Source organism: Halichoerus grypus, chromosome 7 (assembly GCF_964656455.1).
Source record: "Halichoerus grypus chromosome 7, mHalGry1.hap1.1, whole genome shotgun sequence".
Classification (NCBI taxonomy): domain Eukaryota; kingdom Metazoa; phylum Chordata; class Mammalia; order Carnivora; family Phocidae; genus Halichoerus; species Halichoerus grypus.
This window is the reverse complement of record NC_135718.1, coordinates 17,474,977-17,501,588: the sequence shown is the minus strand read 5'-3', so window position 1 is coordinate 17,501,588 and position 26,612 is coordinate 17,474,977. Positions and strand designations below refer to the sequence as shown.

At 45.5% G+C, this 26,612-nt stretch overlaps 1 long non-coding RNA gene across 1 annotated transcript in view; it reads right to left on the bottom strand.

Annotated features, from left to right (window-relative positions):
- Window positions 1–26,612, bottom strand: part of LOC144382543 (uncharacterized) — a 258,665-nt gene that overhangs the window by 111,030 nt on the left and 121,023 nt on the right. The gene's annotated exons all lie outside the window — the stretch shown is intronic.

The window sequence follows — 26,612 nt, the reverse complement described above, 5'->3', positions numbered from 1 at the left end:
CTGGAATTTACTCCACTCATCTAGGGGTTGGGCCACAGATGAAACAGGTCTGGCTCAGAGTTGACAGCCCTTGAAGCTGGGTGATTGGGTACCTGGGGGCTCATTTTACTTTGTTCTCTACTTCTGTGTACGTTTGGAATTTTTCGTTCTGAAGGTTTTTCTAAAATACTCCTTTTCAGTACAAAGTGACATCTTGTCATCTTTTGTCCCTGCCCCTCCCACAATGTGCCTCCAGAGGTCACAAAGGGCCAGCGCCATGCCCAGAGACATTAAGGCTGATGTTTTGATTACTAAAATGCCTCCCTCTCTCCTGTGGTCAGAAAGGCATTGAGTGAGACACCCCCTTTCCCCCTCCCCCCTGCCCTCCTGTCCAGCCTACACGAGACAGCTGCCCGGGGCCAGTGGTGTGGACTTCAGTCAGGAGCTCACGGTCCACATGAGAAACAAACTCACAGCCTTAACCCCTTTGTCAGTCTGATTCCTGGGCCACCCCATCTGTGATGGCCTACCATTGCTTCCTCCCACAGGGGGCCCTCTCTTTCTCAGAGGAAGGAAGTAGAGGAGGTTAGTGGATTTGGCATACCCAGCCTGCAGATTGCTTCTTCTAACTTGGCTCCTGCCCTGCGCTTTCTCACCCAGGCATGCTGGCTATAAAAGTGTCTAGCATATGCAAAAATCACTATGAATATTCATGAAGTCATATTACAAATACTACTCCTTTAAAAATGAATAATATTCTGGCTAGTCTCCCTGGAAATTGAATTCCTCTCCCACACTCTGAGTCACTTGGAGATTGTCAATAGCACTGGTCAGCGAACTGTAGCCCAAATCTGGTCCACCATCTATTTTTATATGACCTGCAAGCCTAGAATGGTTTTCACATTTTAAATCGTTGAAAAAATTTTTTTAAAAAATAATATTTTGTAACACATAAAATTAAATTCAAATTTCAGTGTCCATAAATACAGTTTTATTGGAGCATAAGTCACACTCATGCGTTTCCCCATTGCCCGTGGCTGATTTCATACTACAATGACAGAGTCGTTTGTGATACACGCCATGTGGCCCATGCAGCCTAAAATATTTACCCTGGCTTTTTAGAGAAAAAGTTTGCTGACCTCTGGCTTGAGGTTCTCCTAACCACTCTTGTGGTTCCCTCGTGTCTAATAGAGTTGAACAGGAATGCCATCCATTGCCAGGAAGTGAGGATGTCCTCCACACATCGGCCTACAACCATCCAGATATGAGGCTTTGGGTTTTAGAAAAATTCGTGCATCCATCCAATGAAGATTTAATGACTGTCAGCTTTGTGCCACACACGGTTTTAAGTTCTGGGTTTTTGGGGCAGCCAGGGTGGTTCAGTCAGTTGAGCGTCTGACTCTTGATCTCAACTCAGGTCGTGATCTCAGGGTCGTGAGTTCAAGCCCCACGTTGGACGTGGAGACTACTTTAAGGGCTGGGTTTCTAGCAGTACACGAAACAAGCAAAAACTTCGTTTTTGGAGCTGAGGTTCTACTTAGGAGAGATGACCACAAACAAGTTGAATAATAATATATAATATGTTAAGTGGCCTTAAGTGCTTTGGAGGGGAAAGCAAGGCAGGGGTAAAAGGGTCAGGGAAGGAGAGAGTAGCAAATTCCAATTAGGTTAGGAAAGATTCCATTAACAACGTAACATTTGAGTAAAGACTTGAAGGCAATAAGGAGCAAGTCATGAATATACCTAGGAGGAGAACATTCCAGGCACATGGAACAGCAAAGACAAAGTTCCTGATGTGCACCATGCCCTTCATACTCAAGGAATATCAAAGGCAATGAGTGGTAGAGGTTGAGGTCAGGGAGGCAAGGGGTAGGGAACAGATCATATGGGGTCTTGCAAGCCATGTGAATAACATGGCTTTCATCCAGAGTGAGATGGGAAGGCGATAGGGGTTAAGAGCAGAGAAGTAACACAGTCTGATATCCAATTCCTTATTTAACATCTGTCTAAAATATTTCACAACTTTATATAAATGAGGCATATCTTTCCTTTTATTCTGATTTCTTAAGTTTAAAGAAGCATTGAAATGTATGAGAACAAGTATAAAAGTTTAATAAAAAGAAAAAAAAAGCACATCAGTGAGGGGCACCTAGGTGGCTCAGTCAGTTAAGCATCTGCCTTCAGCTCAGGTCATGATCCCAGGGTCCTGGGATCAAGTCCCACATCGGGGCTCCCTGCTCAGCGGGGAGCCTGCTTCTCCCTCTCCCTCTGCTGCTCCCCCTGCTGTGATCTCTCTCTATCAAATGAATAAATAAAATCTTTTAAAAAAAAAGCACATCAGTGAGTGTTTCAGTTATCCATTGCCATATGATAAATCAACCCAAAGCTTAGTGGTTTACAAGAGCAATATTCTGTTATTTCCCATGGTTCTGTGAATTGAGTGGGATCAGCAGGGCGATTCTTCTGCTTTTTTTTGGCATCAGCTGAACTGGGCTGGAAGGTTCAAGTTTTCACTCACATGTCTGGAACTTCATTGTTCCTCTCTCTGGCCTCTCCTCATGGCTAAGTCAGGGTTCTTCACAGCAGGGTGGTCTTGGGGTGTCGGAGCTTCGAGAGAAAAAGCAGAAGCACCACACTCTTAAAGCCTAGACCCAGAACCAGCACAGCATCACTTCTGCCGTATTCTACTGGCCAAATCAAAGCCAACTCAGATTGAAGGGTAAGAGAAAAGAAATCCCAGCCAGTGATGGGTTGAGCTGTGTGCACTCCTTGACAAGAAGAAATTGATGCTGGCCATCTTTAGGGACTCTCAGAGTAGGCAAGAAACATTGATTTCCCCCCCATAGAACCCCAAAACTCTTGAGCTCCACTCCTCTCCTTTTGACCATTGTGTATGCATATTGATAGGTGTGATTAATAGATGGTGATGGATTAACTCCACATTCTTGAATCATGAGATTCCCTAAGTCTTGAAAATCAGTCTGAGAAGCATCCTGACTTGTGCATCCATAGAGATTGTGTTCCTTTTCCTCCCTGGTTCTGCTGGCCCAGCTGTCGGCTGAGCCTCCTTGACGTTCCCGGGCGCTGTCGCCCTCCAACAGGCAGCTGGGCTAATCTCAGAACACAGGGCGGGTGGTGTGGCATTCCTTAGAATTTAGGGAATGTGATGCAACTCTTTCCCCAGAAGAAGCCAAAACTTCCCAGACTGGCCAGATGCAAGCCCTCCATGATGCTGCCCCCTGCCACCACCCCATTCCCAAAAGAAAAAGACATGGAGGATTAAGCATCTCAATCACCTCTGGATTTTAAAAACAAAAACAAAACTTTGTTTGAAAATAAAATCTTAGATTTACAGAAGAGTTACAAAGACAGTACAAAGTCCCCAAATACCTTTTGCCCAGCTTCCTCTAATATTATCTCCTTATATAACCACAGTACATTGTCAAAACTAAGATATTCACACTGGTATAATACGATTAACTAAACGACAGACTTATTCAGATTTCCCCAGCTTTCCCCCTAATGCCAGTCTTCTGTTCTAGGGTCCCATCCGGGATCCCACATTACATTTAGTGCTTCATGTCTCCTTGGTCCCCTCCAGTCTGTGACAGTGCCATAGTCTTTCTTTGACTTCTATGACCTTGACCCTTTTGAAGAGCAGTGGTCAGGTGTTTTGTAGAATGTCCCTCGATTTGGGGTTGACTGATATTTCCTCATAATTAAACTGAAGTTTACAGGGTTTGAGAAGAATATTATAGAGATGAGGCGCCTTTCACTGCTTGTATCCAGGGGCACATGACCGTGATTATCTTATTACTGGTGATGTTAACCTTGGTGTTCACGTTCAGGAAGGTGGTATTTGTGAGATTTCTCTTCTGTAAAGTTACTACATTTCCCTTTCTGTTTTCTGTCCCTTAGTGTTGAGCCCACACTCGAGGGGAGGGGAATTGAGCTTCTGGGGGAAGGAACTTTTGAGCTTTTAAAAATCCGCAGCACGCTTGGGCAGGGCTGCCAGCAGGGAGGGCCCCAAGCCTGTCCACTGACTTGCTGGTGACCTTGGATGAGTCACTCAGTCTTTCAGAGCCCGGGATTTCCCTCCCGCTTATGAAATCCACGATGGCATCCCTGCCCCACAGCTGTCTCCTGGGAGCCTCAGGAGGTTTCAGCTGGTAACACTTTGAGTTGCTGGAATATAGATCTGATGGGGGACAAAGGGTCCTTGCCAATAACAGCTGAAGTCTTGCCCTGGTCTGCAAACATTGCCCAATCCTTAGGCCCATCATCCCCACAACAGGAGTGCCCCCTAAAAGTGATGAGGCCATCACTATTTTTATAAAATTGTCTCATGTTATTAACATGCTAATATGGGCTAGATGTAGAAAGAAACACTGGAGGGAAATATTTTTGTAAAGTGAAGCATTATTTTATAAAGTGAATCATTCCCCTGAATTAGCCTTTTTGTATGAAGTCACTTATCACTTACTGGATCTGCCTCCCCTAAGAGGCTCCAGGAATTCCTCCCAAAGCACATGCCATCTTTCATGCAAATAAATGCCTTTGAAAAGACAGAATGTTTTCTACATTGATGGTGATGAATTACCTTAGAATTGTCTATTGTCATAATCATTTCACATCCTTGAAGGTTGGCTCTTTCCTGGTGGAGAATGCTGGCCAGCCTGTATTTTTGACAATTGATACTAACTGTAGAACTAAACCCCAAGAGTATTGCTGTTTGGTGATTTTAGGAAAGATGTGGCTGGTGAGGGACAGTTTTTCTGGGGATAGCTACATCTGCTGGGATTGGATGTCTTCCTCCATTCTTTGGAAATCATACCACTCTACCTGGGCTGCCATGTCTGGGCACACAGGCTTTGCCCTGTACAACTCAAAGGCATCGCTCACAAGGGCTCTGATGTAGGTGTATTACCAACTCCAGTAAGGAAATCTCTTAAATAGTGGGTACTCACGTCCTTATTGAACACAGATGTTTTGAGCCTGGTCTATGCTGGGTCTTGACATCGTAACGTACAACAAGGTGAACAGTACACACATGTACTCTACCCTCATGGACCTTAGACTGACGAGGAAGTGAGTTATCAGTAAATGAATGAAACATGGTGAGTAATCTGATAGGATAAGTACAAGGAACTCAAGAACATATCATGGGAGGTTCAACACAGGTTAGGCATTTAGAAGATGAGTTAGAAGAGGAGGAGGAGTTGCAGGACTGGTAAGGAGCAGATGTGAAATAGAAACAAGAAGAGCCATGGAATGTGGGACATTATGATCATCTCCCACATCCATTCTGCTCCTCAGCCTTGTACTTTAGATGGGGTCCCCCTCATCCCTAGCTGCAGGGGTAATTTCAGTCCCTTGTGATAGTAATTGTGTGAAGTGACCCAGACTTAAGCCAAACAGCAAATGGCATTCCCCTGGCCATAGCAATTGGTTCAGGACTGTCCAATTAGAGCAAAGATAAAGATTCTTTTTCCCCCTTGGATATGACCTACAAAGCTTTATTTGTTGTTGGAAGCCATTATACAATCATCAGGGAAAACAGACTGAAGACAAAGCCAATACACTGAAGAGAATTGCAAAGCCAGTGCCCTAATCAAACTGTACCTGAAGCCCACTTGCCACTGATCTTTTGACTGACTCAGGAGCTGATAAATCCCCTTTGTTGTTTAAGCGAGCTTGAGCTGAGCTTTTTGTTATTTTCAATGACTCATTCTAACAAATGCCAAGGGAAGAGTAGTTTGAAAATAAGGGAGCAAACACAACAGTGCCTGATGATATGAACATGTCAAACAAGACAAGGACAAAAAGTGTCCTTTGGATTGGGCAACATTTGTGACCTAGGCAAGATCAGTGTCAGTGCTGGGGGTGAGGTGGCAGAGAGAACCCTGTGCAGGCTTCTGCTGGACATCTGGGGGGACAGAGGACCCTGAAGCTGTGAACCTTTGTGCTTTGAGGGACACAAGCAATCCTAACGTCTGTCACTACAGAGAGACTGGGGTTTCTAAGATTTTAGACAATCTTCCCTGTTGTCCTCACTATCCATCAAAACCTCTCCTCTGCCAAGTCCTTTAACTGTGGGTTCTGTGCTAGCCTATGGGCTTAACTATAGAAAGAACAGGACCCAGAATAAACTGTGTAAGAAGCTTCCTTCACGGGGCGCCTGGGTGGTGCAGTCGGTTAAACATCCAACTCTTGGTGTCGCTCAGGTCATGATCTCAGGGATGTGAGATCGAGCCCTGCGTTAGGCTCCCCACTCAGCTTGGTGTCTGCTTGGGGTGCTCTTTCCCTCTCCCTCTGCCCTTCCCCCCTGCTCGTTCACTTGCCCTCTCTCTCTCTCTCTCTCTCTCTCTCTTAAATAAATAAATAAATATTAAAGAAGAAGCAGCAGCAGCAGCTTCCATTACAACTGACCAGTTAGATTAATTTTCGGCCTTTTTCCCTCTAAGGTAGGTCCTGTATCTTAACTTCTTGCGAGCAAGAGTCACATAGCCCTTGAAGAATTACATTAAAAGCCATATTAAAAATTTTCTCTCTGTAGGAGAGAAAATGCCCCCAAATTCTGCATACATTTCTAGGGTTTTGTGATGTCCGTGGAGCTACGACAAGGCCTTGCAGGGTATGTGGGATACCGTGAAGCGTTCCATCACTTCCCAGCTCAAGTGAACAAAGAAAGGATTCCAACCCATCCAACTAGCCCCCTCTTCCTGCCAAGCCCTCCTGGACCCCCCCCCCCCCACCTCCAGGAATTGATGCGGGAAGGGTTTACAGCTTCCTCCGCCTGTCAAAACTCATTCACACCAGCGTTTGTCACCTCTCCCTGCTCCCTTCCGGGTCTTTCCTTTCCGAGGCACAGATCTCCAGTCATGGCCTTGGTAAAAGCATTGGATTTAGGACGTGTGTATGGTGATCATTCTCACTTACTCATGCCTTCATTCCGGAGTGCACAGTGAGCCCCAGCCCTCAGCCACCTGTCCCACACGGCCCCCGGAAACCACACCCAGAAATCGGGGCAGTGAAGACATCCACGCCCTAGATGTGGCCTGCCGCTAACAGTTCCCTTACCCACAGCCTCAAGTTTTCTCATCGTGTTAACCGTCCACATAAAAGAATTCACTGGTACCAAAGTGCTGGCTTTCAGCACCCGCCTGTGGGGGGTGAAGGGATGTCGAATCTGAGGGCAGATCTGGGTGTCCGGCCTGGAGCAAACTCCTCTGTCCTAATGCTGGGCACTTCCCACCTGAGCAGAAGAAAAGGTCTGAAATGTTTTGTGTTGACCTCTGTTAGCACTTATAATTATGGCCTGATTGTTTGCATACCTGCCAGTCATCCTCTGGCTCCTTGAGGGTGCAGCCATGAATAATTCACCCGCATGCCCTGCAGAGTTCCGACAGATAATAACTTTAACAAGAGTGAATGTGGACAGAGCTCTTGCTGCTCTAAGAATGAAGAGAAGCCCTGTCTGTGTTTATCACCCTCACAACACTCTTCAGGGCCGTCTACTATTAACCACCCCCCACCTTACATGTTTTTTAACTTTTCATTTTGAAATAAATTCAGACTTACTTACAGCAAAGTTGCAAAATTAGTATAAAGAATCCCCCCGTATCTTCTACCCGATACCCCCCAATGTTAACATCTTGAGTAACCATAACAAAATAGTCAACACGAGGACTTTAACATTGATGTAATCCCGCTAACTAATCTACAAACCTTATTCAAATTTCACCAATTATACCACTACTGTGCTTTTTCTGGTACAGAATCCAGGATCTCATGTTGGGTTTCGTTGTCACGTGTCTGGCTTCCTTTCATCTGAGGCAGTTCCTCCTTCTTTCTTTGTCTTTTATGGACTTTTTTTTTTTTTTAAATTACAATGAAGCTAATGCTGACACAGTTGTAACACATGTAAGGTGAGAAAAAGATACAAATGAAACTCACATTAGGTTGGAGACTTAATACTTTTCTTGAAGACTCTTGGCCTGTTAGTTATTTGTAGAATATCCCTCCATCTGGATTGGTGTGGTGTTTCAAGATTAGATTCAGGTTACGTCTTTTGGGCAAGAATACCATGAAATGCTATTCCCCTTTCAGTGCATCTTATTGGGCAGTACATGATGTCAATATATCCCATTATTGGGAATATCAACTTTGGTCACTAGGTGAGATGGTATCTGCCAGGTTTTGCTACTGGAAAGCTACTATTTTTCCCTCTGTAACTAAAAATATCATATAGGGAGGGGCACCTGGCTGGCTCAGTCAGAGGAGCATGCGACTCGATCTCGGGACTGTGAGTTCAAGCCCCAGGTTGGGTGTAAAGATAGTTTAAATAAATAAAACTTTAAAAAATATATCATGTGGCGAAGTACTTTGAGTCTTTATAAATATCCCAGTTTTTAGCATCAATTGATGATCTTTGCTTGAAAACAATTACTACTGTGATGTTGCCAAAAACGGATTCTCTATATATTTCCTTCTATCCTGAAGATTGGAATTCTACTCCAAGGAAGATCCTTCTTCCTCTCCTTTTCGTTTACATATTTATTTACTTATGCCAGTATGGACTCCTAGAATATTAACCTCATTTTTCAGGTGAGAAAATTGAGGCCAAGAGCTGGTAGATAGGGTGTCCAGAGCCATAAAGCTAGGATGAGAAGGAACCCAAACTTAGTCTTAGGCTGCCTGAGTCCTTAACTGATACATCCTTCTGCCTGACAAGGTGAATCTTGTAACTCAGCATGGTTACCTCTTTGCTTTAGTTACCAGGAAGTTTACATTTAAAACCACCTGTAATGGGGCTCAGTTGGTTGAGCATCTGACTTGTTTTCAGCTCAGGTCGTGATCTCGGGGTTGTAGGATCAAGCCGCGGGTAAAGCCCTGCATCGGGCTCTGAGATCATCGGGGAGTCTGCTTGGGATTCTCTCTCTCCATCTGCCCCTCCCCCTACTTGCACACCCTCTCTCTCTCTAAAATAAATAAATAAATAAATCTTAAAATAAAATAAAACCTCCTGTAGTAATATTGCTAATTCTTGCAACATGCAAACTTTGCCTCTGACATCCTCTCAGTATTGTATCCTATTTCTCTCTTCTCTTGCTCTCGTGTCTTTATCTGTGTTTCGTTGTATTAACTAGGTATATATATTTGTAAATCACCTTAAATCCCTCTTTGGGAGAAAGTTAGTAATAAATAAACACATCTCTGAAACTAGAACATAGTGGGGTTTTTATTATTGATGGGAAAAAAACCTAATTTGATTGCTGGAAGATTGTTTCTTGACAATACTGTCCACTGAGTGGTCCATAAATGAGCGTCCAGATTGCGTTATCAGAGGAGGTAACTATGACAGCCGGATACCAAAGCGGATATGCGGAGGGACCATTTTTAATGATGCTTTATGCATCTTTAAGATGGAACTCCAAATGGCTTATTCTAGGCCATTGTTTGAAGATTAAAGGGGCAGAGGGTACAAGCAGTAAGCTCTCTGAGACTGTAATTATTCGAGCAGAGGCTTCCAGAAGGTGAAATACGAATCAAAGGGGGCAACTTCAGGGCACGCCAGTGTCACTCGGAAGATGCGGATGGTGGACCTCTGTGCTTCACTTTGCAGGATCGATTTTCCCTCCTTCTGGGAAGCATGAATGCAGCTCTCCTCCACTCTCAGCTGTGTGGTTAGGGTAAGCTTAATTCACCCACAGGTTAAGAGGTTTAAGCCTAAGAAGCCTGACCCAGAATGACTGGCTCAGGTAGGCACAGGTAACAAACTCAGAGCCAGAGACGTTGACAACCAGTTCCTGGGTCCCGGTAAGAGAGACAAGCTTGTCTCCTTATGGAGGTTTATGGAATGCAGAGTCTCTGATGGTGGGGTTAGAGGGTCTGAGGTCAGGAACCATGGCAGCCGTCTTGTGATCTTGTGAAGAGTTTGCCTGAGAAGGGAGCTAAACCAGAGAGCTGGAGCTGAGAAATGGAAATATGGTCTGCGCTGTGTCTCTGGCTCCATCAGAAGCCAGATTATTTCCCGACTATGACAAGAGCCAGTGAACTACCATTCTTTTATTAAAACAGTTTAGATAGAGTTTTCTATCATTTGCAAGTGGTAGAATCATAAATGATAAAACTAGCTGGACTAAAAGTCCAATTTTGTTTCAGAATCACTGGGGAGTTTTTTAAACACACAGATGCCCAAAGATTATGAGTATTTAATAGACACCCCCAGTGATTCTTATGCACACCCAAGCCTGGGAGTCACAGCTCTCTGATCACACACATTAGGACAGGCTGTTAGCAGGCCCTCCGTGTGTCCCTTCTGCGTCCTTCCCTCCAGCCGCTCGCGTGTCAGGTGAGAGACCCCCAAGGAGGAGCCCTGGCCCCAGCACCTGAGCTTCAATGCTTTCTATTTATACGTGAAATTGCTTGTGTTTTCCTAGTTGGTGGCAGATCTGCCTGTTTGATGTTAATGAGTATGTGAACCCAACAAAAACATAAAAGATGAGGATCTTCCGAAGAGAGAAATAGAAAATAAAGTGCTATCCAAAATGGGATGGGCTTGAAATTCGCCTTGAACCTCACCAGCATCTTCTCTGTCTTCCCAATGGGGCCCCTTTCATGCAGCTGAAGAAATCAAGATGAAATGCCATCCTGGTGAAAATCCTGCAAAACCAAACCAATCTGATTTTTCCAGACAAAGAAAACGAGGAATTTGGCTGATCAAAGAGGGCACAGCTCCCCCACTTAAACTCCTCCCACCCTGTTAGGCCTCCTGTAGACAGGTGACTCAAATTTCTCACACGTCAGTGATGATCCCATACTCATTTTCAAATAGCCCCTCACATCTCGGTGCAAACCTTAGCCATCTCCTAATAACCCACTTTAGGACATGGATGTTCTGATCTGATATTATTAAATGGAAAGTGGCCGCTTTCTAATCTAGAGAGAGGCAGGGGCATTTGTAACAGCTAGAATCAAAGGCCTGGTGTCTCCTGTTCCTAATTATCAATAGTGTTTTATAATCTTATTAATATTGATACACAGTATACTGAAGATCTGTTAAGGCGTAATGTATGTGGAAGATAATTAACAAGATCCAAGTCAGATCAATCGCCTATTTGACAGCCAACGGTGTGTGGCTTATAAATTATACATATTCTAGGTATTGCTCAAAATGTTTAAAGTTTCAGTCCAACCCTTCCGATCCAGCGCTGGGGGAAGGCATGAACCTAAAGGTACCGTCCCCAGCCTATTGGCGCCTCCTCTGCACATGCAGAACTCACTCTTACTTAAGAATCAAAGGGTTCCATTAACCGCCGAGATCTACACACAGCATAAAAACACACCATCTCCTTGTAAAGTGCAGAAAAACAAAAGGTGAAATCTTGTAAGAAAAGAGATGATTAATAAAAGGAAGATAATTTGGCTTTTGATTTCTGAAAGAAGGTAACAGTTGGATGTTTCAAATGGCAGAGCTAATCTTCCCTGCTGCTGCTAGTCTGTAAGAGGGTGAGACAGTTGTTTGCAGTAAATACAATGAATAATCCCAATTAATGTGTATGTTTGCATAAATTCAAGAGCTTAAAGTCTCCTGGCCAAGTATAGTGTATGTGCATGCGTGTGTATATGTGTGTATCTGTTTATCTGTGTGTGTGCTTCTGTGTGTGTGTGTGTGTCCGTGCACCCATGTATTGTGTGGGCAGTGGGCATTATTGTTTCTCTCAGACAACATCTCTTTAGGGACAACCCCACCCCCATTCTGAAATAATCCCATTCAGTCCATTCAGATGGACACATGATCCAAACTGGCCAATCAGAGCCCTTCTCTGGATTTATTTTTCAGAACCCTTCCAAAAGACAGTGCAGTTTCGCACTGGGGTTTTAAGCAGAAGGGCCTTGTACTGCTGGTGGTCTGTCACTTTGCCGCGAGGCGGAAAGAGCCTGCCTGAGAAGAAGCAATTCACAGGAAAGCACAGTGAAGACAACTGAGTCCTGCTGACAACCCCTGAGCCCCTGGATCCAGCTATGCCTGAAGTTCACACTTGGGCTCCCAATGACTGAGCTGGTCATTGGTTCCCTTTTCTGCTTCAGGCAATATGAATTAACTGAAGAAATTCTAGCTAACACTTAAATGAAGACATTGCCCTAACGCAGGAGATTAGGGCAGGATTCTCGGCCCCTCTTCTTTTCCTCTCCACAGTGCAGATGAAAATGCTACATCCAGAAAACATTTAGGGTCAGAAGCTGGAAATAAATATGAACCACAAAAAAAAAAAATTAAGATGCAGCAGGTTTATCAAGATATCAGGGCTCTGATGAATAAAACCTTGATCTGGGGCTGAACCTTGCAGAATCTCCTGGAGTCAAATTTAACTGGGAGACTATAGCACTCTATTGCAGAGCTTACAACCCCCATCAGAAGGGAGCCAGGGTCCCAGAGAGTCCCCAAATTGAGCAGTATCCTGACCTGAGCTGGGGAAGTCACTGCTCCGAAAGGATAACTCCAGAAGCCTGAACACTCTGTGGCATTGGAAACGGGTCATTGTGAGGACATGAAGTGACGTTGAGGTAGTCCACGCATTGTGATGTTAGGTTCGTAGAGGATGACCATGATGATCAGTGAAGCCTCATCTTTGCTGGCCAGTTCTAAGATCAATGTTAAGGTCAAAGTCACTGATGGAGGGGGTAGAACAGCTGCAAGCCTCTACAGGGCCTCGGCATGAATTAGAAAAAGGCGCCCACTCTACTTCTTTCCAATTTTTAGTACATGTGCTGCTGAAGCGAGCACCTACTTCTTTCTGAACTAGAAAAAAGATGCCTTCTCTTGACAGAATTATCTGCAGCAGAGCACAAGGCTTGGAAAGAGAAGCTCAAGCAGGATTTTAGCACCTGCTTAGCCCGTAAACTGGCATCTTGTGTAGTATGCAAACCGAACAACAGTATGTGGCTGCACCAAGACAAGACTCCCCAGTTGGTCTGCCCTAACTGCCTCTGACCCATTGGCTACTCCTCTTGTCCTCTGGAAAACATCCCATTCCACAGTACATGTGCCTGTGGCCCTCTGAATGCTCAGGATGACTAAGCTACTCTCTGGTGCGCCCATGCATGTCTGCTTCTCTGGCTGAGGCTAATGCTTACCGTGAGGCTACCCGGTTGGTACCCAAACCTGTTTCTGCCGCTACATTGCAATCATCCACTTTAATTAAAAAGTACGGTAATCAGTGAAATAAAAGTAAGAAAAGAGAGCATTGTGGTTTCTTTTTTTTATTTTAAAGATTTTATTTATTTATTTGACAGAGAGAGACAGCGAGCAAGGGAACACAAGCAGGGGGAGTGGGAGAGGGAGAAGCAGGCTTCCCGCGGAGCAGGGAGCCTGATGCGGGGCTCGATCCCAGGACCCGGGATCATGACCTGAGCCGAAGGCAGACGCTTAACGACTGAGCCACCCAGGCGCCCCAGCATTGTGGTTTCTATGAAAACTAAATGAATGCTTTGGAAAGATAAAGGCAAATTGCTAAAAAAAAAATCTTAAAATTAAGGAATCTTTTAGGGGTGATGGAAATGCATTATATCTTGATGGTGGTTTCACAGCTTTGGAAAACTATGCAACTGTTAAAACTCATTGAATTGTGCATTGTAACTAGAGGCCGTTTGTTATATGTAAATTATCCCTCCATAAAATTGAGAGGAAGTGTAGTAAGTGCAAGTGAGACCATATACAAGATTGGGGGGAATAAAACCTAAAAATCCTCAAGGAGTCTTGCATTCTGATTGTTCAGCAAGTGTCTTTAAGATTTCACTTCAAGAAAAAAAAACCACAACTGGAAATTAGAAATGATGTGTTGCTGGCTTGGGCAAGAAAGAGAAGCCGGAACTGGAAAGAGCATACCCCCACAAAACCTTGGTCCTGCAGCAAAAGACTGGCAAAGAAAATGGGCATTTATCACGTTTGAATTATAAAAAGTGTTTAGTGTATATGTGCTTGTGTTGTTTTATAAAGATTCCTTGTTTTAGCTGATTTTTTGTGATTAACTGCCAACTTCTGCCCAGATCCCAGCACACAGCAAGGCTTCCACCGTGGTCTTTGTCACCATGAAAATCTCTGAAATCATCCTCAAAGTGTGCAGTAGTGCTTTGTTTCAATAAACCCAGCACAATCTACTTTCCCTCCTTTCCTCCCACAGGAAGAGATTGCTGTTTCTTCAGGCGCAGGGAAGGGTGCTGGCTCCCACCTTCCGTGTGGTGGGCTGCTCACACTAGGTGCACCCTCTGACCCAGGGAACACGGGCTCACGCAGGGAAATGGAATCAGTGACACCATTTACATAGCACACACTTTCTGTCACTCTCTATGTTGTTGCCGAGTTCTTATAACTCAAATGTGTATAATGGGAATCCACCACATTTCCACTTATACAGCAGTTCATTCTTGATTATTGCCCCCAATTCCTGAGCTATGTGGTGGAATGATGGGCTCTCCCACTTGGAGTCATGGTGCATGAACAGTGACAGTGATCAAAGAGAGTATCTTCCCCAATTCTCCTCTCTCCCTTCTGTAGGGTTATAATCTCCCTTCTGTGGTTTCACAGGGAGCCCCTTACTTCTCTGCCCCTTAAGGTTGGGCTGAAACATTGATTTAGCTTAATGCAGACATGGCATTAATAGGACTAAATGTATACGTGCCCCTGGCTTGTCATCTTTTGTCTCTGCCGTATGCCAGGAAAAGATCATGCCCCGAGAAGCCACTTATTAGCCTTCTTATCCAAGAAAGACAAGAAACACATGTGGCAAACCTAGACCTAACCCAGTGCCTGCAGCCAAGCCCAGTCAACCCACAGCCTGAAGTGAGCTGCTTTGGCCAACTCATATAACCATGAGCAAAAAATGTATATATATTTTTGGTAAGCTACTGAGACTTGGGAGCCATTTGTTATGCAGCATTGCTGAGTAAAAATCTGACTGATACAGAATAGGGGGGATGTTAAAGAGCCTCCAGTACAACCCACTGACTTTACAGATGAAATTATTTTAACTCTGTGATAGAGGGCTGGGCAGTTTTAGGTCTGTTTTTTCAGCTGTAAATGAAAATATAGTACCTGTCTCACCCAGCTCTTGGGGATGAGATAAGGACAAAATGATAGCTGTGAGAAACTTTGCCCAGTGGCATAATCACAGTCACACTGCTGTGATCAATAAACTGTTGATAGCTCCCCATTGCCCATGGAACACAGCCAGCCTTGCTCGTCATGGCTTGCACACCCACTGTGTACATTCCCGCCTGCCATAACCATATTACTTCTCACAATATCCACACACCATGTTGCCACCACCTGAATTGTTTTCTCCTCCCCAAACTGTCTCTGATCTTTCTTCTGTCCGTGTCTTCTTCACTCTGGACCTTTCCCTTAGAATGCCTCCTCTTGTCATCTCACCCTTTGGAAATCTTCACGGTGTAACTCAAATATCGCATCCTCCAAATGGCTTTCCCCATCACTGTAGCTAAAATTAAGTCATATTTCCTTCCAGACACTTAACACATTTTACTTGTATTCTGAGCACTGAGCCCAAGTCCATCACCCACACTAAGTGAGAACCAGCTTTCTGAGCACAAAGACCAGCTTTTGTTTATTTTCATCTCTCATGGACCCCAGCCTAGGATGCACCCCATGTTTATTGATAATAGAATAAAGGTATCTTCCCCCGGCTCCAGGAAGCAAAGTCAGCCTAGCACACTCTGGTGGTGTATTTCTGCCCTGTTCTGGTGTATCACACAGTCAAGAAAGAATGACAATGATGCCATGAATGGTGACCCAAATAGCTGCCATTTATGGGCCCTTATTCTGGCGCTGGACCTGGACTAAGCACCCAGTATATATTGTCCTATTTAAATCTCCCAACGACCCCCTCAGAAATTTGTTTATTGAACTATGAGATGCTGCAGAGATTGCTGTGTATTATCCTGTTCCTCCTGGGTGCCCGGCTAGACCACATTTCCCAGATTCCCTGGCAGTTGGGTGTAACCATGTGACTGAGTTTTGCCCAATGGAATGCAAGAGAGGGTAGCATGTGCAGTTCTGGCCATGCCTATAAAAAGCCTTCCCTGCAATGTTCTGCCTTCTCACAAGAGATGCAAGGGATCTAGCCAATCACCCCAAGGTCTAGAGGACGGTAGAGCCATAAAATGGAAAGAGCTTGGGTTAGTGAAACATGTTGCAGGTGAAAGGCCACCTGCCAAATATTCCTGCGCTGGACTACAATATGGTTGTAAAGTAAATCTCTATTTTGTTAAGCCACTGGAATTTTACTTACTTGAGGCTGCTATGTGAGGAGACTGAGGTTCAGGTTGACTGGCTTTAGTCAAGTTACATAAAAGTTAGAGCTAGGATTTCAACTCAAACCTAGCTATCTCTCCTACTCCTGTGATTCTAACTACTATGCATATTGCCTTCCACTTAAAAAAAAAAAAAAAAGGCAAACCAATGAAAAACCTCCTAATGGGGCAAAATTAGGGTTTCCTAAACCATGACTCCCTGCGGCTCGGGAATGTTGCACAGCAGAGTTCCCATGGTGTGGTCTAGTGAAAATACTGAGTTGTTGCCTACTTTAGGGCAAGAGGGAACAGAAGGGAAATACAACGTGTATCGAGTGCCCACACATGCCAGGCACTTTACATACATGTAATCTCATTTACTCTTCACAATAACCTCCAGGAAGGTGTTATTACCCACGGGTTCAGAGAAGCTAAATGACTTACTCAAGGTTCCATGGCTAATAAGCAGCAACCCTGGGATTTAAGCATGTGTCCATCTGATTCCAAATCTAGTGGCTATTCTTTCCATTACTACCCTAAGGAGGATATCATTTCAGGGTCCATTTCATTCATTCATTCATTCATTCGTTCGTTCATCTATTCAATAATTGTTGGGTGCCTACCGTGGGCCAGGCAGTCTGCTAGTCTCTAGAGATAAGGACCAAGACTGGGGTGGTGCCTAAGGCACTAAATTAAAGGAGGCACTCATTCTCAGGGGCTCCCCCTGCTCTCCCTGTACCCTGAAAGTGAATGCCTCCTTAAATTTTGTGCCTTAGGCACTGGCTCACCTCACCCTAGCCCCAGATCTGATAGAACAAACCAGACATGGATTCTGCCCTGAGAGAGTTTATATCTTATGGTAGAAGTCAGACAAGCTACCGACATTCCAACTGCTATTGCAAATCACCACAACCATAGTACCGTAGTCCGATAAAACCACACCATTTTATCATGCTCATGGAGTCTGTGGTCAAGCATTCAGCAGGCACAGAAGGAATAGTCTGTCCCTTCTCCTCACTATTTGGGACTCAGCTGGAAGCCTAGGCCAGGGTGAAGAGAACGGATGTGGGGCTTCGTCGTTCACACATCTGTCATCTCAGGCATGATGATCGAAGGTTTGGACGACCTGAGACTGTGCCGGCCAGAGCACTGTCCCCATATGGCCTGGGCTTCTGGGCAAAGCAGTCACTAGCTGCCCAGATCCATGAGGGAGGGACAATGGAAGGAGGATCAAAAAGGAGGCCATTTTTAAAACCATCACAAACATTGGCAAGAATGAATGAATAATTCTTCTATAGAAGAGAGGAGCAAAAAGGCAACCTACTGAATGGAAGAAAATATTTGCAAACCATGTCTCTGATAAGGGATTAATATCCAAAATATATAAAGAACTCCTATAAGTCAGTGGCAAAAAATTCAATCTGATTTTAAAATGGGCAGAGGATCTGAATAGACATTTTCCCCAAAGAAGACACAAATGGCCAACAGGTACATGAAAAGATGCTCAACATCACTAGTCATCAGGGAAATGCAAATCAAAACCACAATGGAATATCACCTCACCCCTGTTAGAATGGCCTAGTATCAGGAAGTCAAGAAATAACAAGTGTTGGCAAGGATGTGGAGAAAAGGGAACCCTCCTACACTGTTGGTGGCGATGTAAATTGGCACAGCCACTCTGGAAAACAGTATAGAGGACCCTCAAAAAATGTAAAAGTAGAAATACCATGTAATCCAACAATTCCACTTCTGGGTATTTATCTGAAGAAAATGAAAACACTAACTCGAAGAGATATCCCCCCCCCCGCCATGCTCATTGCAACATTATTTACAATAAACAAGGTATGGAAACAACCTAAGTGTCCATTAGTGAATGAATGGATAGAGAAAATGTGGTATAATATATAATGGGATACTATTATTATATAATTATATATTAATAATTATAAATTATAGTATATATATTATGAGTAATATATATACTATTATATATAATTATCATATATATATAATGGGATACTATTCAGCCATAAAAAAGAATGGAATCTTGCCATTTGCAATAACATAGATAGACCTTGAAGGCATTAGGCTAAGTGAAATAAGTCAAACAGAGAAAGACAAATACTGTATGATCTCACTTATATGTGAAATCTGAAAAAAAATAAAACCGAGCTCATAGATGTGGAGAAAAGATAGGTAATTGCCAGAAGGGGAGGGGTGATGGGTGGGGGAGTGAAATAGCTGAAAGGGGTCAAAAGGTACGAACTTCTGGTTATAAAATAATTAAGTCATAGAGATGTCATGTACAGCATAGCGACTATAGTTAATAATACCGTATTGTATGTTTTGGGAAAGTTGCCAAGAGAGCAAATCTTAAAAGTCCTCATCACAAGAGAAATAAAGAAAAAAATTTTGTAACTATGTGTAGTGACAGATAACTAGACTATTGTGATCATTTCACAGTATATGCAAATATCAGATCATTATGGTATACACCTGAAACTAAGAGAATGTATGTCAATTATACCGCTCTCTATATTTTACAAATATATATCTTTTATATATATATATAAAATTTAAAAAATGAAAGTTAAAAAATTGAGGAATTAATTCAGAATTCTCAGGACATACAGAGAGCTAATTATCATGACTGCTCTTCAGAGCGCATCGTAACAAGCTATATGTTTTATTTTGATCATTCTTTTCAAGGGCTTGGCTTCCACCCACAGAAGAAAAAGCAAAATAAAAGATCATCCAATCAATCATTAGCAATAACTACCATATTCCCCAAAAGTGATTAAAAATATATAGATTCAAGAGAAGGATAGGCAGGTGGAGAGAAAGGAGCACTTTTCTATGAACATGGGTAACAAAGGATTCTCCTGGGGGACTGAATTGGTAACAGCAAATATGCCTCATTCAGCCATTCATTTATTCAACCAACGAGTCAGCATCGACTGAGCACCTCCAGGGCACCGGGCACTCAGCTGGGCACCAGGGAGGAACAGTTCTCCCTGCTTCTGTGTAGCAGCTTCTCTAGCCCTACGGGCGAGGCTGGCCCAGAATTGGTTCAAGTGCATGTGTGCAATTGTGTCCTGAGTCCCTCACGTGTGTTTGCGCCGGGAACAAGTTGAGGGTGACACAGAAGGTGCAGCCCTACCCCTGGAGAACTCGTCCTGTGGGCCGTTACCATCACCAGCACCTTTGCTATTATCAGGAACACACTACAATCAACGGAACCTTGACGCCCTTAACAACTCCAGGCATCTGTAAAGGCCTTATGGGTTCCGAAGCTCTCCCCCACTCTTTACCTCACCTCAAAACCTATAGGCAGGAGACCAAGCATGCCCCTCAACTCCTGTTTTGCAGATGAGAAAACAGAGCTTGGCGAGGTTAAACCCAGGGCATGCCCCAATAAGACACCTAATGATGGCAGCTCTGCATTGAAGGGTTTCTCAAAATTCTCAAGTCCCTTTTCTCCCAAACCCTTGTCTTTTCCCTGTCTTCCCTCCACTTCTATTTGCCTTCGGTACCAACCACTTAGAAATAAATGCATAAAGTGATCACACACCTGTGTGCAGGCTCATGTAAAGTGCTCACCTGTCCCGGCCCATGAAACCTCCCCAACATGCTAGGACAGAGACAGACCCGCCATTGGCTGTACTTTACAGATGAGGAAACCAGGCTTAGGAAGATAGAGTGACTTTCTCAAGGTCACCCTGAGAGTAAGGAAGCTGTGAGAGGAAACTCAAATCTCCATCTGTCTGACGTGAAGCCAACTTGGGCACCTCTGGACTGGGAACAGCTCAGGGCTCCTTCACCCCCAGCTCCTTAGGGAGAGGAGAGGTAGCCCTTATCCCCAAAGTGCTGGACCGAGGTGGGTGCTCAGTGAGCCAGACTAGGGTGCCCGGCCCTTGCCTAGTGAACATTCACTGTCATAGCCAGCTTGGGGGACGGGCCTCGCTGATGCTATCAATTGTTCATGGTCCTGGCCCCCCGTACCTGTACCCCAAGAGTTGAAGGAAAGAGATGGGCCATGCACCAGGTCACTCTCGTCTCACTTAACTCTTCCCTTGCTGCCTCAGCCCTGGTGACAGGGTTTGGACCTGGAGCTCTGTTTTGTGTGCCTCTGCCAGGGTTTGTGTTGGGCAAGCAACAGCTAGATTTCCGCTCCATGGTGTCTCAACACGCCGGCCCAGCCAGCTAGCCCCGGCCCTTCCATTCATTTCAGGCCTCATTAGGGCCCGAAGCTCAGATTTACACAGATGTAAATCAGGTCATTAGCACCTCACGGTTTGGCAAGGAGGTGTGGCCAAAAGGGAATTTGAGAGCAGAATTTAAGGGGGGTGGGGGTAGGGAGCAAACTTTGAGCTCAACTTAATGTTTAACCTCCCTGACAATGGGGTGGCAAGCCTTCCCCACCCTTCTCCAGGCAGCTCCTTGGGTGAAAAAGTCGATAAATACCCGTAGCTAACAGATGGAGCTGGGTGGGAGAAAACGGATTGCTAAATTATACATCAGATGCAAGGGGAGCGGGCCTGGGCCAATAGGAAGCAACTTCTGCAGAGAAAGGCTTCCCCGAGCCCCCACCTCTCTCCCCAACACACTTGGCCCTTCCTTTGTCTGGGAAGAGAAGCCCCTGCGTGCCTCTTAACACAGTGTTAAATAGTAGTGGGGGGGGCAACGGAAGGAAAGACAATTCCAGGAGGGGAGGAGGGAGGGAGTAAGGCAGAGAGACAGAGAGAGAGGGAGAAAGAAGCATTTCTGGTAAATAATTAACAACAAAAAATGTCTCCCTCAAAAAAAAAAAAAAAAAAAAGAGTCCCAGGCAGAACTTTCAACTTCTCTAATTTGGAAAGTCAAAAGTTTAACTGGGCGCCAGGGTGCTGATACCAAGACCAGTTCCCGCCGAGTCATGCTGGCCATGCAACCCCAGCTGTGGCCATCTCCTGCATGGGAAGACAGTGGTGTCTGGTGACGGTGGGTGGAGGCCTTGAACCTTTCCTCTGGAGGCCCAGGACCAGAGAGCGGGACTCTAGGGTCTCTCATCTCAGATGCTGAGGACCAACCCCCACAGGACTTCACAAAACCACCAAGAGCCCGTCACCAGCCAGGATATCAGAAGCATCAGTTATAGAATCAAATCTGTGTTTCCATTCTGACAGAGGTGAATCTCATCATTCTCATCCCAGGGCGTGCGGGGGTTGGCTTTCATTTTCAGAAGTGTGGGTCTTGCTTCTCTTGCTTATTTCCTTCCTCATGGCCCCAGCCCTTCTCACATGTAAGTGCCGGCCATTACACTGGGGACGTGGGGCAATGCAGAGAGAAGAAAGCGGCCCCACTATGGTGGACCAATCCCTGGACACAGTAGGCTGAGCCACTCTGACTGCGGAAGACAGTGCAAGACCCCTCCCCACCGAGGAGCGGGACAAGTTCAGGGCCAACGCCATACATCCTGCTCCTGTCTTCTTAAACCCGGCGGCAAGTGTACAAATTCAGCCATCCTTATGAAGTCAACTAAAGCGATGTGCTGGATTTGGCCAACTGAGGGAGACCTTCTCAGTAAACATGGTGGGTTGATAATAGCCCCTTTCCTTTGCACAACTAGCCCTTCTCATGCAGGTCATTTAATTCTCACGGCAAATGCTGTCCCTGTGTCACACGAGAGGAAACTGAGGCTCGAACAGTTGAGAGGAAATCTCTGCTCTCCAGGACCAGGCAACAAGGTTCAAGGGGGAGCCCTCAGAGGCCTGCTAGCCACCTCTTCTTCCAGCTTGGTATTCATGATCTATATGTACCAGCCTACACTGCATGACTCATTCTGAGTAGCAACAAGGACTTGAAAGTAGCCTTGCCAGCCCTGCCCACAAATACCTCCAGCCTGCTCTCCTGGCCGCTTGGCCTCCTGCTGGCCTTTCCCTATAGGCCCTGCCCGGAGGAACTCAGCCCAGATAGAAAGCCTCCGGCTGGAAGCACCACAGGTGGTGTGTACTCACCAGCTCCAAGTCAGCAAGGCCCATACACCTGTCCAGTTGTGCCAGCCAGACGTGCCAAGTCCCTGCACCCACCGTAAACGCTGGTCCTTGGCACTGGGGATTGAACCTCTACCATGGCCTGTGCATTATGTTGCAGTCTCAATAGGCACTAGTACAGTGGTTCTCAAAGTCCCAGGGACTCTTTCACGGGGGTCTGTAAAGTCAAACTACTTCAAAATATCTCCACAATTTTACTAAACCATTAATTATTTGCTTTTTTTTTAACTCTCATTCTCTCTTAAGTAGACAATAGAAATTTCCAGAAAATATAAGCTAGATACTGATGTCATCACTCTAATGGCCAATGGAATGTATTTTCTAGGATTTTCACAAGTGAGGTCTTTGGGGTTGTTAAAAACAAGACAACAGCCCCAAAATGGAGTCACTTATGCTAAGTCCTGCATCACCAAACCAAGACTTAACTTAATTACAGTCCTGGCCTCTCCTAGAAATACAATTTTAAATGAGTTGATCAAGAATAACCTGGTCATTGGGGTGCCTGGGTTGCTCAGTCGGTTAAGCATCCGACTCTTGATTTCGGCCCAGGGTCATGAGATTGAGCCCCGTGTTGGGTTCTCCACTCATCAGGGAGTCTGCTTGAGAGTCTCCCTCTCCCTCTGCCCTTCCCCACCCCTCAAATATGTAAATACTTCTTAAAAAAAAAAAAGAAAAGAATAACCTGGTCAGCACTAGTGAGGTAATCTGCCTGAGAGATAGACCCCTGCCCATCCCCTAGAGGAAGGTGACACGACCAATCCACTTTTTGCTAGTATAACCTCCTGTTCCCACTCCCTTCTGCCTATAAACATCTGTCACTTTGTATAGCTCCTTGAAGCTTCTTTCCATCTGCTAAATGGGATGCTGCCCTATTCATGAATCATTGAATAAAGCCAATAAGAACTTCAAAGTTTATTCAGTTGAATTCTGTTTTTCAACAGTGTGCTCAATAATTTTTTTTAGGTGTACGAAGGGATCCTGAGCTCATGGTATTTGTAAACCACTCTACGATTCCCATCTTCTTGTCTAGGCCTCACGACAATCCTGTGAGGTAGGTCCTACCATCTCTGGTTATAGATGAGAAAACTGGGACTCAAAGAGGAAAAGTGACTTGCCCCACGTCACAAGGTTAAGAAGCAGCTGGGATTGGAAGCTGGCTCTGTCTCTAGCCAAGGACAAACTCATCATGCTCTGGCTCTCATAAGAGGACACCACTCTGGGGGTATACACATCATGGCTTGGGGTGCCTAAAGTGATTTTTATGACCAGATCCTTCCCTCGTGAGGAGTCAGGAAATGCCAAATCTTTGGGCCTTCCCAAACTAGGCTCCCCAGGCCCAGAGCTCATAATGGCAACCTGTGAGGACAGGTGAGGACAGATGACAGAGGGGCCGGCCAGGGTGGGGCAAGGAGTTCATGGGATCTGCCATGTCTGAGCATTGCCTTCCCTAAGATTCCAACTTTCCCTATTTTTATTTGGATACAGAGTCCAGTCAGATTTCAATCCAGTGGCTTTGCCAAGAAGAAATTACTTTTTAAAAAATCGAAACAAAACCTTTTCAACATTGAACAGTTGGCCCAGCCTTCCCTTCCCTCCGTCCCCTCGCTCCTAATGGCTGTCCCCAGCAGCCTAGGCCAGGACTTGGCTTTGTTTGTGGTATGAATAAGAGAAGAGAGCACCTGCTTGTCTCTTAAACAAACAGCACCATTTAAAATGGGTCCCAGCACCATCACTGGCTAAGGAGCCCTGAGAAACAGAATCCCTGACTTTTGTTGGGTTTTTGTGTGTGTGTTTTTCATTTTGTTTTGTTTTGGATATTTTGTTATTCTGTGTGCTTCAAAAGAGGCTTGGGTGGCCCTGGGAAGGCCTGTATTCTTAGCTCATTCCCCTCCCATGGGGCTTTTGTGGACTTGCTTCTTGTGTTGGTCTTATTGTTCTTGCCCAGAGATTTGGGCTGTAAAATAAAGAGATTGGATTTTTAAAAGGAAACAAATGTGGCCAGAATGAAGGTGCCCCGAGCAGCTAGATTATACCTGTGAACATCCATCGTGGCAGCCCTTGGGACTTGCATCCTGTCTCTCACACAATGAGCCCTAGCTACCAAGTTCAGTCAGCCAAAAACCTGGGACTCATCTTTGACCCCTACTCTTCCTCACCAGCCCATCCATCACACCTCCGAGGTCTGTGGATTCTGTCTCCTTATTGGTCTTAAGTGTTTGGGGGTCACAGAAAGATAAAGAGTTCTGGCATGCAACAGGCCTGATTTTGAACCTCAGTTTGGCTCCCTCAGCTGTCAGCATGACCTTGAGCAAGCATGCACCATACTGTCTAGGCTCCATACCGACAGTCTCCCCCATCGAGTGCCTAAGGTCTCTCTGTGCTTGGTGACCGGAAGGCTTTCCCTGGAACCAAGGGAGCTTCTCAGCCCTAGAGCAGGACAACCAGGGAGCTCTAGATTTAGCCCTTCCAAAGAAGGCACCCCCGAAGTGGGACGGGTTAGAGAAACATCTCAGTTTCCTTGTCCTTTGGGGGTCTGGAATGACTCTGGGTACATGCTTGCTCAGGATCCCCAGCAGGATTGAGCCCCAATTGTCCACAGCAATGCCTGCAACATCTCTCATGCAAGCTTCTTGGGATCACCTCCCAAGTAAACTGCCTGCTCCCAAGTCCTTGTCCTGGTATCTGCCTTTGGGGTTGGGGCCTAAACTACAACAGCAGATGACTCAACCTCCAGGAGCCTCAGTTTCCCCAGTAAAGGTGGTGGCACTATCCCCTCTCGCAGGGTTGTCAAGGAGTAATAATGTGTCATGATCCTTACGATGGCAAAATCCAGAAGTGTATCTGAGGCCTCCTGGCACCCATGTCCACAGCCCGCTCTACAGACCCGAGGTGGGTATTTTATGAAGTCTCATTATTTCCTAATCGCAGTGGGTTAATATCCAGTGTCCCTGCTCTAGGGTTTGGAGAATCCGTGTCACACGCTCATACCAATGTACTGATGTTCTAATTTGGGCCCCTGGGCCAAATGAACAATGCCTGCTGTAGAAAGGAAGGGGGATGGAGAGGTCTCTGGGTGCAAAGACCATTCACCATTCTTTTGCCAGAAGATGTCAGATCCTTCCAGAAGCAGCATGCAAGAGCAGAGTTTGAATCCTGACCCCATCACTCGATGGCGGGGTACATTTGAACAATTTACGGGGTCGCTGAGCCTCCGTTTTCTGCCTTGCAAAATTGTAGTGAGAATCATACGTAATATCTGTGAACCCTCAGCGGCAGCTTTACCATGGATGCAGAAATGAATGGATCTCCCTGGAAGATAGGATCAGGACCCCGGGACAGCAGTGTTTGCTGCATGTCCCCCAAGCCTGCTGGGGGCACTGGAAGGGAAGTTCCCCGCCAGGCAGCGTCCTCCGGGAAAGCTGCCTCCTGGGCTCCCCATCAACTGAGTCTGCACGTCTTTCCTCCTCCGTTTCCCCCTGCCTTTCCTGTCGTTCTTCCTTGCTTGCTTCTGTCTTCTCTCCCCCTCCTTTTCTCTTCTTCTCACTCATATTCTTTCTCTCCTTCTTCCCTAATCCGTTTCCCCTCTTCCGTGCCGGCACCGGAGGCCTCTGACCAGTCACAGTCCTTGACCTCTGCGGAACTGCCGTCTGGGGGCTGGAAGCCCTCCAAACCCCATCCCTCCGTCAGTGTACATTGGGGGCAGGCTTCTTCCACTCCCAGGGTATGTGAATTCGGATGGAGGGAGGAACACTGTCATCACTGACTTCATCGGTATCTCTTAGTTCCCTTCTAGGTTAGGCACTCTGTAGACCGCGGTGTGCTGGGGCCAGATCCTACTGGCTTAGAAGAGCCGATTAGTAAATGCTCAGGAGTTTTGCAAGTGGCTGATATCACACCGCTAGCTTGAAATTGGCCTTCGTGAGTATTTATACTACCGAAATTGGCAAACACTGCAAATCAGGGATTTTCTTTTTCCCAGAGAGCCACTTGTTAAACACTTAACAGACGCCACTGTATAAAACGTAGGCAGCAGGACAGGGACTGATTTGTATAGAAAGGGGCCCTGCCTTCCAGGAGCTGCAGGGTGGGCTTGACAATTATGGAGAGCATGCCACTGGTTGATAGGAGATATATGTCACATTCCAGCTGAGTGACCCAGGGCAAGGCACTTTCCTTCTCTGAAACTCAGTTTTCTGTCTGCTAAATGGGGATTCAAACAGCAATACCTCCAGCCCTTTCTCGCTAGATGATCAGGTGACTCACCAGAAATGATACACGGGGAAAAAAAAA